Genomic DNA, 11,977 nt, shown 5'->3' with positions numbered 1-11,977 from the left:
ATACTATTACTTCTACTATCAGGAGACACTAAACTAAACCCTGGACCTCTAACCACACAATTAATGCTGTCCAGGCTGGCGAAGCCTAGCAATGCTGTTGCTAATGACGCCATTGAAGCTAACTTAGCTACGGGACCTCGACAGAGCTATGCTAAAAACATTTGCTCTCCACCTACGCCAGCCCTCATCTGCTCATCACCACCCGTGCTCACCTGCATTCCAGCGATCGACGGCGCGACGGAGGACTTCACCACGATCATCGGTGCGGTCGGCGGCCCGGAGACGGAGGAAGTCAACCCGGACAGCGGCGCGGCGGAGAACGGCGTTGTGTTGCTGTAGCCAGCCGCTAATACACCGCTTCCCACCTACAGCTTTCTTCTTTGCTGTCTTCATTGTTCATTAAACAAATTGCAAAAGATTCACCAACACAGATGTCCAGAATACTGTGGAATTTTGCGATGAAAACAGACGACTTAAGCTGGCCACCGTGCTGTTCCAAAATGTCTGCTACAACCCGTGACGTCACGTGCAAACGTCATCATACCGCGACGTTTTCAGCCGGATATTTCCCGGGAAATTTAAAATTGCACTTTATAAGTTAACCCGGCCGTATTGGCATGTGTTCCAATGTTAAGATTTCATCATTGATACATAAACTATCGGACTGCGTGGTCGGTAGTAGTGGCTTTCAGTAGGCCTTTAAAGTCTTAAATCTAATCATTTGAATTTGGAGGGGAACTGCACTATGTGGGGAATTTTTATATCGTTCACAATCATTATAAAAGACATGACGATGGATATATATTTTTTTATCACATTCTAACTCCTAAATGTAAATAAAAGTCCACTTGCAATGGAACCTATGGGAGGTCCTCTATAACCATCTAAAAAGCGCCAACAATACTCCATTTGCATTTCGTGGCTTGAATATCAACCAAGTATTAGTGATATTGTTATTATAAGTGCTAACGCAGACAAACTATTCATAGCTTGTGTGTCTATGTTGACATCACCGGCTGGTAATCTCCTTCCTCACCTCGGTGCTGGTGAAAAATTATTCCAGATCATGAATCGTGCCTCTCACCTGGATAGTAGAAAGATGAGGATGCACTCTGACAAGTTGGTACCCTTTGACAGCCAATTTAGACCCGAAAAGACGCTTGGCTTCACCCCCTATTCCGTGCGACGACTATGAGTCATTCTACATTTGAACGGGAAAATAACAAGATTCTATCAGTCTGCGTTATAGTGACAGCAGACATTGTACAGTAAGTGATGTTTTATTATGTTTGTTGGCTCTCAGGGAGTCTGCAGTGTGTAATATTCAGTGATGTTAAAAAAAAAAGCAAACGTGATGCGTTTTTTAAATTAATGCGCTAATAAGCAAAAATACGTAAATATTACATCTTTTTAAAAATGTGCCTGTTATTAAATGACATATATACTTACTGCATGTACATAAAACCTTAAAGGCCTACTGAAAGCCACTACTACCGACCACGCAGTCTGATAGTTTATATATCAATGATGAAATCTTAACATTGCAACACATGCCAATACGGCCGGGTTAACTTATAAAGTGCAATTTTAAATTTCCCGCCACACTTCCGGTTGAAAAAGCCTTCGGAGGATGACGTATGCGCGTGACGTAGCCCGGGGAACAGAGGTATGCCTTCACCATTGAATACAATACAAAAAAGCTCTGTTTTCATTTCATAATTCCACACTATTCTGGACATCTGTTTTGGTGAATCTTTTGCAATTTGTTTAATGAACAATGAAGACTGCAAAGAAGAACGTTGTAGGTGGGTCGGTGTATAGCGGCTGGCTGTAGCAACACAACAAGGATTACTCACTTGGATAGCAGACTCGCTAGCCGATGCTAACCGGCCACCGCACGGATGATCGGGTGAAGTCCTTCGTTGCGCCGTCGATCGCTGGAACGCAGGTGAGCACGGGTGTTGATGAGCTGGGCAGATGATGGCTGGCTGGCGTAGGTGGAGCGCTAATGTTTTTATCATAACTCTGTGAGGTCCGGTTGCTAAGTTGCTAAGTCAGCCTTAGCGTTGTTAGCAACAGCATTGTTAAGCTTTGCCAGGCTGAGATCTATTAACCGTGTAGTTACATGTACATGGTTTAATAGTATTGTTGATCTTCTGTCTATCCTTCCAGTCAGGGATTTATTTATTTTGTTTCTATCTGCATTTGAGACAGATGCTATCACGTTAGCTCATGCTAATTAGGATGAGCTTCGTCGATGTATTGTCGTGGAGATAAAAGGCACTGAATGTCCATTTCGCGGTCTCGACTCTCATTTTCAAGAGGATCTAGTATCCGAGGTGGTTTAAAATACAAATCCGTGATCCACAATAGAAAAAGGAGAGAGTGTGGAATCCAATGAGCCAGCTTGTACCTAAGTTACGGTCAGAGCGAAAAAAAATATGTATTTTACTGCATTCTAGTCCGTCACTCTAAAGTTCCTCGTCCACGAATCTTTCATCCTCGCTCAAATTAATGGGGTAATGGTCCGAATAGCTCTAGCTGCGTTGAAAACAATAGGAAAATATGAGGGAGTGAACAACTGACAACGTCACGCTACTTCCGGTAGGGGCAAGGTTTTTTTTTATCAGAGACCAAAAGTTGCGAACTTTAGCGACGTTGTTCTATACTAAATCCTTTCAGCAAAAATATGGCAATATCGCAAAATTATCAAGTATGACACATAAAATGGATCTGCTATCCCCGTTTTAATAAAAAAAATTCATTTCAGTAGGCCTTTAATGGAGGTGTTTGGATGCTTTTTAAGTTCTTTGTAGGCAGAATAGTGCGACTTTAATAGCCTTTATGTAAGCAGACTTTTTATTGCATTTTTTTATTATTTAGAATGCATAGAAAAGAAAAACCGTGTTCTTGATAGGCAAAATAAATTGAAAGTGTGGTTCCCTTTTAAGTGAAGTGAAGTATTTTTATTTCGCGCTTTTCTCTAGTGACTCCGAGCGCTTTACATAGTGAAACCCATTATCTAAGTTGCATTTAAACCAGTGTGGGTGGCACTGGGAGCAGGTGGGTAAAGTACCTTGCCCAAGGACACAGCGGAAGTGACTAGGATCGAACCTGGAACCGTCAAGTTGCTGGCACGGCCGCTCCACAAACCGAGCCACGCCGGCCTTAGGATGTATTCAGTTCTATCAAAATCGCGTAAAAATCGTGAATACATCCTAGAAATGTCTCAAAAATTTCATGCACAATATTTTTTATTTAGGAACTTTGTAATGTAACATGTTTCTATCTGTTAAAATGTAATAATCACTTATTCTTCCGTTTTGTCAAAATGTAATAAGCACTTGTTCTGTTGTTTGATACTTTAGTTTTGACTGATACTCAAATTTTGGTATCGATCCAGTTCCATTTAGCTACAGGGGCAGTATCGGTCATACCAATGTGGATACTGATATTTAAATTTTTCGTGATAATTGAATGAGTCAATTTTTGTTCGCAATCATAATCAGACAAAAACACAGGATGGTGGTGTTAGAATATCAATTGAATATTCAAATATGGCTCTGAATTAAATAATTTGGTTTATGCCCTGAAAGTCTTCCTTTTTACTGAGTTTGTAAACAATAACAAAATCAACAAAATATATATATTACAAAATATCGATCAAACCACTTTATCGACCTTATACTGATATTATACTTGATATTGTTACTGTCGATTTTTGTATCAATCGGTCCACATTTGTTTAAATTCAAGAGCTTTAATAGGGTTTTCGTGGGTCATTAAAAAGCATTAAAAGTCATTGAATGCACTTTGCCTAAATTAAGGCCTTAAATTGTATTAAAAAGTATTAAATACGATGTTCAGAGGCATTAAAATATTCATGCAATTGTAGGCCGGGACTGATATACTGTATTTTCTGGACCATAGGGTGCACCGGAATATAAGGCGCACTGCCGATGAGCGGGTCTATTCCGTTTTTTTTTTCATACAAAAGGTGCACCGCATTATAAGGCGCATTAAAGGCCTACTGAAATGAATTTTTTTTATTTAAACGGGGATAGCAGATCTATTCTATGTGTCATACTTGATCATTTCGCGATATTGCCATATTTTTGCTGAAAGGATTTAGTATAGAACAACGACGATAAAGATTGCAACTTTTGGTATCTGATAAAAAAAAGGCTTGCCCCTACCGGAAGTAGCGTGACGTAGTCAGTTGAACATATACGCAAAGTTCCCTATTGTTTACAATGATGGCCGCATGAAGTGAGAGAGATTCGGACCGAGAAAGCGACAATTTCCCCATTAATTTGAGCGAGGATGAAAGATTTGTGGATGAGTAAAGTGCAAGTGAAGGACTAGTGGGGAGTTGAAGCTATTCAGATAGGGAAGATGCTGTGAGAGCCGGGGGTGACCTGATATTCAGCTGGGAATGACTACAACAGTAAATAAACACAAGACATATATATACTCTATTAGCCACAACACAACCAGGCTTATATTTAATATGCCACAAATTAATCCTGCATAAAAACACCTGCGTGTTTGTTACGCTAGCTCCTAGCTCCTATGCTAGCTCCTAGCTCCATAGAACACGCCAATACAATTCAAACACCTGATCAACACACACAATCACTCAGCCCAAAAGACCGTTCACCTAACCCAAGGTTCATAAAGCTTATATATTTTTAAAAAGTTACGTACGTGACGCGCACATACGGTCAAGCTATCAAATGTTTAGCAGCCAAGGCTGCATACTCACGGTACCTGATATTCAGCTGGGAATGACTACAACAGTAAATAAACACAAGACATATATATACTCTATTAGCCACAACACAACCAGGCTTATATTTAATATGCCACAAATTAATCCTGCATAAAAACACCTGCGTGTTTGTTACGCTAGCTCCTAGCTCCTATGCTAGCTCCTAGCTCCATAGAACACGCCAATACAATTCAAACACCTGATCAACACACACAATCACTCAGCCCAAAAGACCGTTCACCTAACCCAAGGTTCATAAAGCTTATATATTTTTAAAAAGTTACGTACGTGACGCGCACATACGGTCAAGCTATCAAATGTTTAGCAGCCAAGGCTGCATACTCACGGTACCTGATATTCAGCTGGGAATGACTACAACAGTAAATAAACACAAGACATATATATACTCTATTAGCCACAACACAACCAGGCTTATATTTAATATGCCACAAATTAATCCTGCATAAAAACACCTGCGTGTTTGTTATGCTAGCTCCTAGCTCCTATGCTAGCTCCTAGCTCCATAGAACACGCCAATACAATTCAAACACCTGATCAACACACACAATCACTCAGCCCAAAAGACCGTTCACCTAACCCAAGGTTCATAAAGCTTATATATTTTAAAAAAGTTACGTACATACGCAAAAAAAAGTTGCGCACATACGGTCAAGCGATCAAATGTTTAGAAGCCAAAGCTGCATACTCACAGTAGCACGTCTGCGTCTTTGTCATCCAAATCAAAGTAATCCTGGTAAGAGTCTGTGTTGTCCCAGTTCTCTACAGGCGTCTGTGTATCGAAGTCAAAAGTCCTCCTGGTTAGAGTCTCTGTTATCCGAGTTCTTCCACCTTGGCTGCATCTTTCGGGAATGTAAACAAAGAAGCGCCGGCTGTGTACTGTTGTTGCTGACTACGTTCGAAAAATACGTCCATTTCGCACCGACAACTTTCTTCTTTGCTTGCTCAGCTTCCTTCTCCATAATGCAATGAACATAATTGCAACAGATTCACGAACACAGATGTCCAGAATACTGTGGAATTATGAAATGAAAACAGAGCTTTTTCGTATTGGCTTCAATGTGGAAGGCATACCCGTGTTCGCCGGGCTACGTCACGCGCATACGTCATCCTCAGAGGCGTTTCGAACCGGAAGTTTAGCGGCAAATTTAAAATGTCACTTTATAAGTTAACCCGGCCGTATTGGCATGTGTTATAATGTTAAGATTTCATCATTGATATATAAACTATCAGACTGCGTGGTCGGTAGTAGTGGGTTTCAGTAGGCCTTTAAAGGAGTAATATTATGATTTTTTTCTAAATGTAAAAGACTTCCTTGTGGTCAACATAGCATGTAATGGTGGTTCTGTGGTCAAAACGTTGCATAGATGATGTTGTACAGATCATCTTCAAGTTGCTTTCTGAGGATGCGCTGTTTTCTGGCCGGTCTTATTTACGTGGCTCACCTTCGACAGCTTCTTCTCCCCGTCATCTTTGTTGTAGCGTGCAAGGACGGGAGTGGAATAAGTGTCAAAAGATTAAAAAGCATTAAATGCGATGTCCATAGGTATTAAAATATTCATGCAATCGTAGGCCGGGACCGATATAAATGAAAATAAACTTAATAACTTTTTTGTTGCCGTCATCAATTGCCGTGTGTTTCCTTCTTGGTCTCTGGATTTTAAATTGAACTAAGAGGTCTCACTCTGTGCATCGCTTTCCGCACATGAGCATGTTTATTTGACAGTAGACTTACATGAACAAAGTGAGCCTCTTGTCACTCATTCACAATCTTTGTTACGGCTATTTGCAATTCTCCTCCACACGTTTTCCTGTGTGCAGTAGTGTTAGCGACACTCGCTTTCATGTTGGAGATGGAACTAGTCATTTTAATACAACGCTGAAGTACAGGCCCCATATAGCTACCCGGGATATGCCTGTTATATGATTCTTTAATTTTGGGCCTTTTAAAATCAGTATGTCTTGTGAAATTATGTCTGAAAACCTTTGACAAGTTGACTTCATGTCCATTGGGACTTTTCAAAGTGTAGAATACCATCCGCCTTAAACAGAATATTCTACTTTTGAAAGTAAACTGGATAATTTATTTTGTGTTTATGCATGACTTCCTGTCCCACACGAGCAGATTTTAGCTCAATTGAACCGCCTTGTGTCGACCACTAAATATAGAAGCCAGGCGGTGGAAACTGACACATTGACTTGAAAACAAAAAACGGAACGAGTCTGTCGCTGTGGTGCCGCCGTTCCACATCCCATGAGTGGTGAGCCCATTGGAGGTGTTTTCAGGCCAATTCATATAATGACTTGTTATTTTAAAGGCCTACTGAAATGAATTTTTTTTATTTAAACGGGGATAGCAGATCTATTCTATGTGTCATACTTGATCATTTCGCGATATTGCCATATTTTTGCTGAAAGGATTTAGTATAGAACAACGACGATAAAGATTGCAACTTTTGGTATCTGATAAAAAAAAGGCTTGCCCCTACCGGAAGTAGCGTGACGTAGTCAGTTGAACATATACGCAAAGTTCCCTATTGTTTACAATGATGGCCGCATGAAGTGAGAGAGATTCGGACCGAGAAAGCGACAATTTCCCCATTAATTTGAGCGAGGATGAAAGATTTGTGGATGAGTAAAGTGCAAGTGAAGGACTAGTGGGGAGTTGAAGCTATTCAGATAGGGAAGATGCTGTAAGAGCCGGGGGTGACCTGATATTCAGCTGGGAATGACTACAACAGTAAATAAACACAAGACATATATATACTCTATTAGCCACAACACAACCAGGCTTATATTTAATATGCCACAAATTAATCCTGCATAAAAACACCTGCGTGTTTGTTATGCTAGCTCCTAGCTCCTCTGCTAGCTCCTAGCTCCATAGAACACGCCAATACAATTCAAACACCTGATCAACACACACCATCACTCAGCCCAAAAGACCGTTTCCTTAACCCAAGGTTCATAAAGCTTATATATTTTTAAAAAGTTACGTACGTGACGCGCACATACGGTCAAGTTATCGAATGTTTAGCAGCCAAGGCTGCATACTCACGGTACCTGATATTCAGCTGGGAATGACTACAACAGTAAATAAACACAAGACATATATATACTCTATTAGCCACAACACAACCAGGCTTATATTTAATATGCCACAAATTAATCCTGCATAATAACACCTGCGTGTTTGTTATGCTAGCTCCTAGCTCCTCTGCTAGCTCCTAGCTCCATAGAACACGCCAATACAATTCAAACACCTGATCAACACACACAATCACTCAGCCCAAAAGACCGTTCACCTAACCCAAGGTTCATAAAGCTTATATATTTTTAAAAAGTTACGTACGTGACGCGCACGTAGGTACGGTATGTGTTATGCTAGCTCCTCTGCTAGCTCCTAGCTCCATAGAACACGCCAATACAATTCAAACACATGATCAACACACACAATCACTCAGCCCAAAAGACCGTTCACCTAATCCAAGGTTCATAAAGCTTATATATTTTTAAAAAGTTACGTACGTGACGCGCACGTAGGTACGGTACGTGTTATGCTAGCTCCTCTGCTAGCTCCTAGCTCCATAGAACACGCCAATACAATTCAAACACATGATCAACACACACAATCACTCAGCCCAAAAGACCGTTCACCTAACCCAAGGTTCATAAAGCTTATATATTTTAAAAAAGTTACGTACATACGCAAAAAAAAGCCAAAGCTGCATACTCACAGTAGCACGTCTGCGTCTTTGTCATCCAAATCAAAGTAATCCTGGTAAGAGTCTGTGTTGTCCCAGTTCTCTACAGGCGTCTGTGTATCCAAATCAAAAGTCCTCCTGGTTAGAGTCTCTGTTATCCGAGTTCTTCCATCTTGACTGCATCTTTCGGGAATGTAAACAAAGAAGCGCCGGCTGTGTACTGTTGTGGCTGACTACGTTCGAAAAATACGTCCATTTCGCACCGACAACTTTCTTCTTTGCTTGCTTGGCTTCCTTCTCCATAATGCAATGAACATGATTGAAACAGATTCACGAACACAGATGTCCAGAATACTGTGGAATTATGAAATGAAAACAGAGCTTTTTCGTATCGACTTCAATGTGGAAGGCATACCCGTGTTCGCCGGGCTACGTCACGCGCATACGTCATCCTCAGAGGCGTTTCGAACCGGAAGTTTAGCGGCAAATTTAAAATGTCACTTTATAAGTTAACCCGGCCGTATTGGCATGTGTTATAATGTTAAGATTTCATCATTGATATATAAACTATCAGACTGCGTGGTCGGTAGTAGTGGCTTTCAGTAGGCCTTTAAGTACATGTAAACGTACTGAATGCCTCATGTGACTGAGCAAATCTGGACATTTCTCAAGCATGTTTGTCATTTTTGTGTCCTGCAGACGTCTGTGAAGAACAACTTCTGCCGGAAAAACAGAAGTGTAGCTTCAGGATGGTGAAGGAGGATCCATCAAAGAGGAAGACCAGGCGCCACAGACCCTCTGGCGTCTCCTTTTCCTCTTTGACACAGACACTTCCCTGTAAAAAGGAAGAGGAAGACTCACTGACCCCCCACTTTAAAGAGGAAGAGGAGGAACACAGCATCAGTCAGGAGGGAGAGCATACTGAAGGACTGGTGGAGTTCCCAGTGACTGGTGTCCCTGTGAAGAGTGAAGATGATGAGGTCAAAGGTGAAAGTGAGGAGAAGAGAGAGGCGGAGCCTCCAAGTAGCAGCTCAACACAACACATGACAACAGAAGCTGATGGAGACCACTGTGGAGGATCACAAGCAGACAAGCTCTTAGCTCCACTATCAGATAGTGAGGACACAACGTCACACTCTCCTGACACTGATGATGAAGACTCTAAAGATGATAAGACATGTCACACTGACAACACTCACTTCAAATGTTCACACTGTGACAAAACCTTCAAATACCATAGGTATCTGAAAAGACACATGAGAATACATACTCGAGAAAAACTTTTTATCTGTTCAATATGTGGTAAAGGTTTTGTAGAAAGTCAGAGTTTGAAAAAACACACATTATTACACACTGGAGAAAAATCTTTTATATGTTTAATCTGTGGTAAAGGTTTTGTAGAAAGTCGCAATTTGAAAGTACACATGAGAAGACACACTGGTGAAAAACCTTTTATCTGTTCAATCTGTGGTAAAGGTTTTGTACAAAGTCAACATTTGAAATCACACATGAAAATACACACTGGTGAAAAACCTTTTGCTTGTTCAATATGTGGTAAAGGTTTTGCACACAGTTCATGTTTGAAAAAACACAGAACAAGACACACTGGAGAAAAATCTTTTATATGTTCAATCTGTAGTAAAGGTTTTGTTCTAAGTAACGATTTGAAAGTGCACAAGAGAACACACAGTGTTGAAAAACCCTTTATCTGTTCAATCTGTGGCAAAGGTTTTACAGAAAGTCAATGTTTGAAAGTACACATGAGAAGACACACTGGTGAAAAACCTTTTATCTGTTCAATCTGTAGTAAAGGTTTTGTAGAAAGTCGCAAATTGAAAGAACACATGAGAACACACACTGGTGAAAAACCTTTTTCTTGTTCAATCTGTGGCTTATCTTTTAAAAGGAAGGAACATTTGAAAGTGCACATGGGAACACACACTGGTGAAATACCCTTTTCCTGTTCAATCTGTAGTAAAGGTTTTGTGGAAAGTCGCAATTTGAAAGTACACATGAGAACACACACTGGTGAAAAACCTTTTATCTGTTCAATCTGTGGTAAAGGTTTTGTACAATGTAACCATTTGAAAAGACACATGAGAACACACACTGGTGAAAAACCTTTTTCTTGTTCAGTCTGTGGTAAAGGTTTTGCACAAAGTCACAATTTGAAAGTGCACATGAGAACACACACTGGTGAAAAAACTTTTTCCTGTTCAATCTGTAGTAAAGGTTTTTTAGAAAGTCGCAGTTTGAAAGTACACATGAGAACACACACTGGTGAAAAACCTTTTATTTGTTCAATCTGTGGTAAAGGTTTTGTACAAAGTAACCATTTGAAAAGACACATGAGAACACACACTGGAGAAAAACCGTTTTCTTGTTTAATCTGTGGCATATCTTTTACAAGGAAGGAACATTTGAAAGTGCACATGAGAACACACACTAGTGAAAAACCTTTTACCTGTTGAATCTGTGGTAAAGGTTTTATTAAAAAAATCAGTGTTTGAAAAGACACAAGAGAACACACACTGGTGAAAAACCTTTCTCCTGTTCAATCTGCAACAGATGCTTTTGTGACAGATCAAACCTTGTAGCACACATGAGAACACACCCAGGAGAGAAAGTGTTGAGTTGCAGTGTGTGTGGTGAAAGATTCTCTTATAAGTACCAGTGTAAGAAACACAAGTGTGCTGGTGAGAACAGCAGCAGCAAATGAAACTGCAGGATTTGAAATAAACTGTCAAGACTTTAATTTAGACTTCCTTACAACATCAGCACATATAACATGTGTGACATTGTTGTTTGTGTAACAATCTTTTCAATATGCTTCTACATTTATAGATTAGATATTTTATATTAGTGCTTTTTTCAGTCAAGCACGTGCATTAATATGCAACATTGTGTACTTTTATTAAAAAATGAAGGGAACAATTTGACTGAAAAGGTGAGAGTAAACAGTACAAGACATATTTGACATAAAATAAACATTTTATGTGTATATATATTCATCATACAATTTTAGACTTATTCATAATAGTGTTTTGTATAGGTGTTGGAAATATTGAAGTATTGCATAATGTTATTTCTAATTGTTAATGATCCCATAGATTAGCACCTTTATATGATATACATATTTACTGGTTCACATCTGAAACATCTTCTGGACCACTTCAGGAAGCATATTATTATTTACTTTATACATCATTGTTGTACAGTTGTCTTTTATACAATTTTAAAATGTGTAATTTTATGAATCATTTGTTGGGTCTCTATAATCCATTTTATTAATTATCTTTATTACTCTCTTTTGTAATATGATGATTGTGTTGTGATTGTTTTATATGTATGTACTCAGAGCTTTATGCAATAAAAATAAATGTGAGAGAAAATGGCTGAATTGTTTTACAAATTTATATTTGTGGATTATAAAAAAAATCCCCTTGGCCTCAATAAATAAACAGGAAGTCCCAGAGAGTACTTT

General features: G+C 39.5%; 1 pseudogene; it reads left to right on the top strand.

The window, feature by feature from the left end:
* LOC133664599 (oocyte zinc finger protein XlCOF6-like) overlaps positions 1 to 11,746 on the top strand; it is a 221,356-nt pseudogene extending 209,610 nt beyond the window's left edge.
* Positions 11,747 to 11,977: the final 231 nt, after the last annotated feature.

Source organism: Entelurus aequoreus, linkage group LG14 (genome assembly GCF_033978785.1).
Source record: "Entelurus aequoreus isolate RoL-2023_Sb linkage group LG14, RoL_Eaeq_v1.1, whole genome shotgun sequence".
NCBI classification, from domain to species: domain Eukaryota; kingdom Metazoa; phylum Chordata; class Actinopteri; order Syngnathiformes; family Syngnathidae; genus Entelurus; species Entelurus aequoreus.
This window is presented reverse-complemented; position numbering and strand designations above follow the sequence as displayed.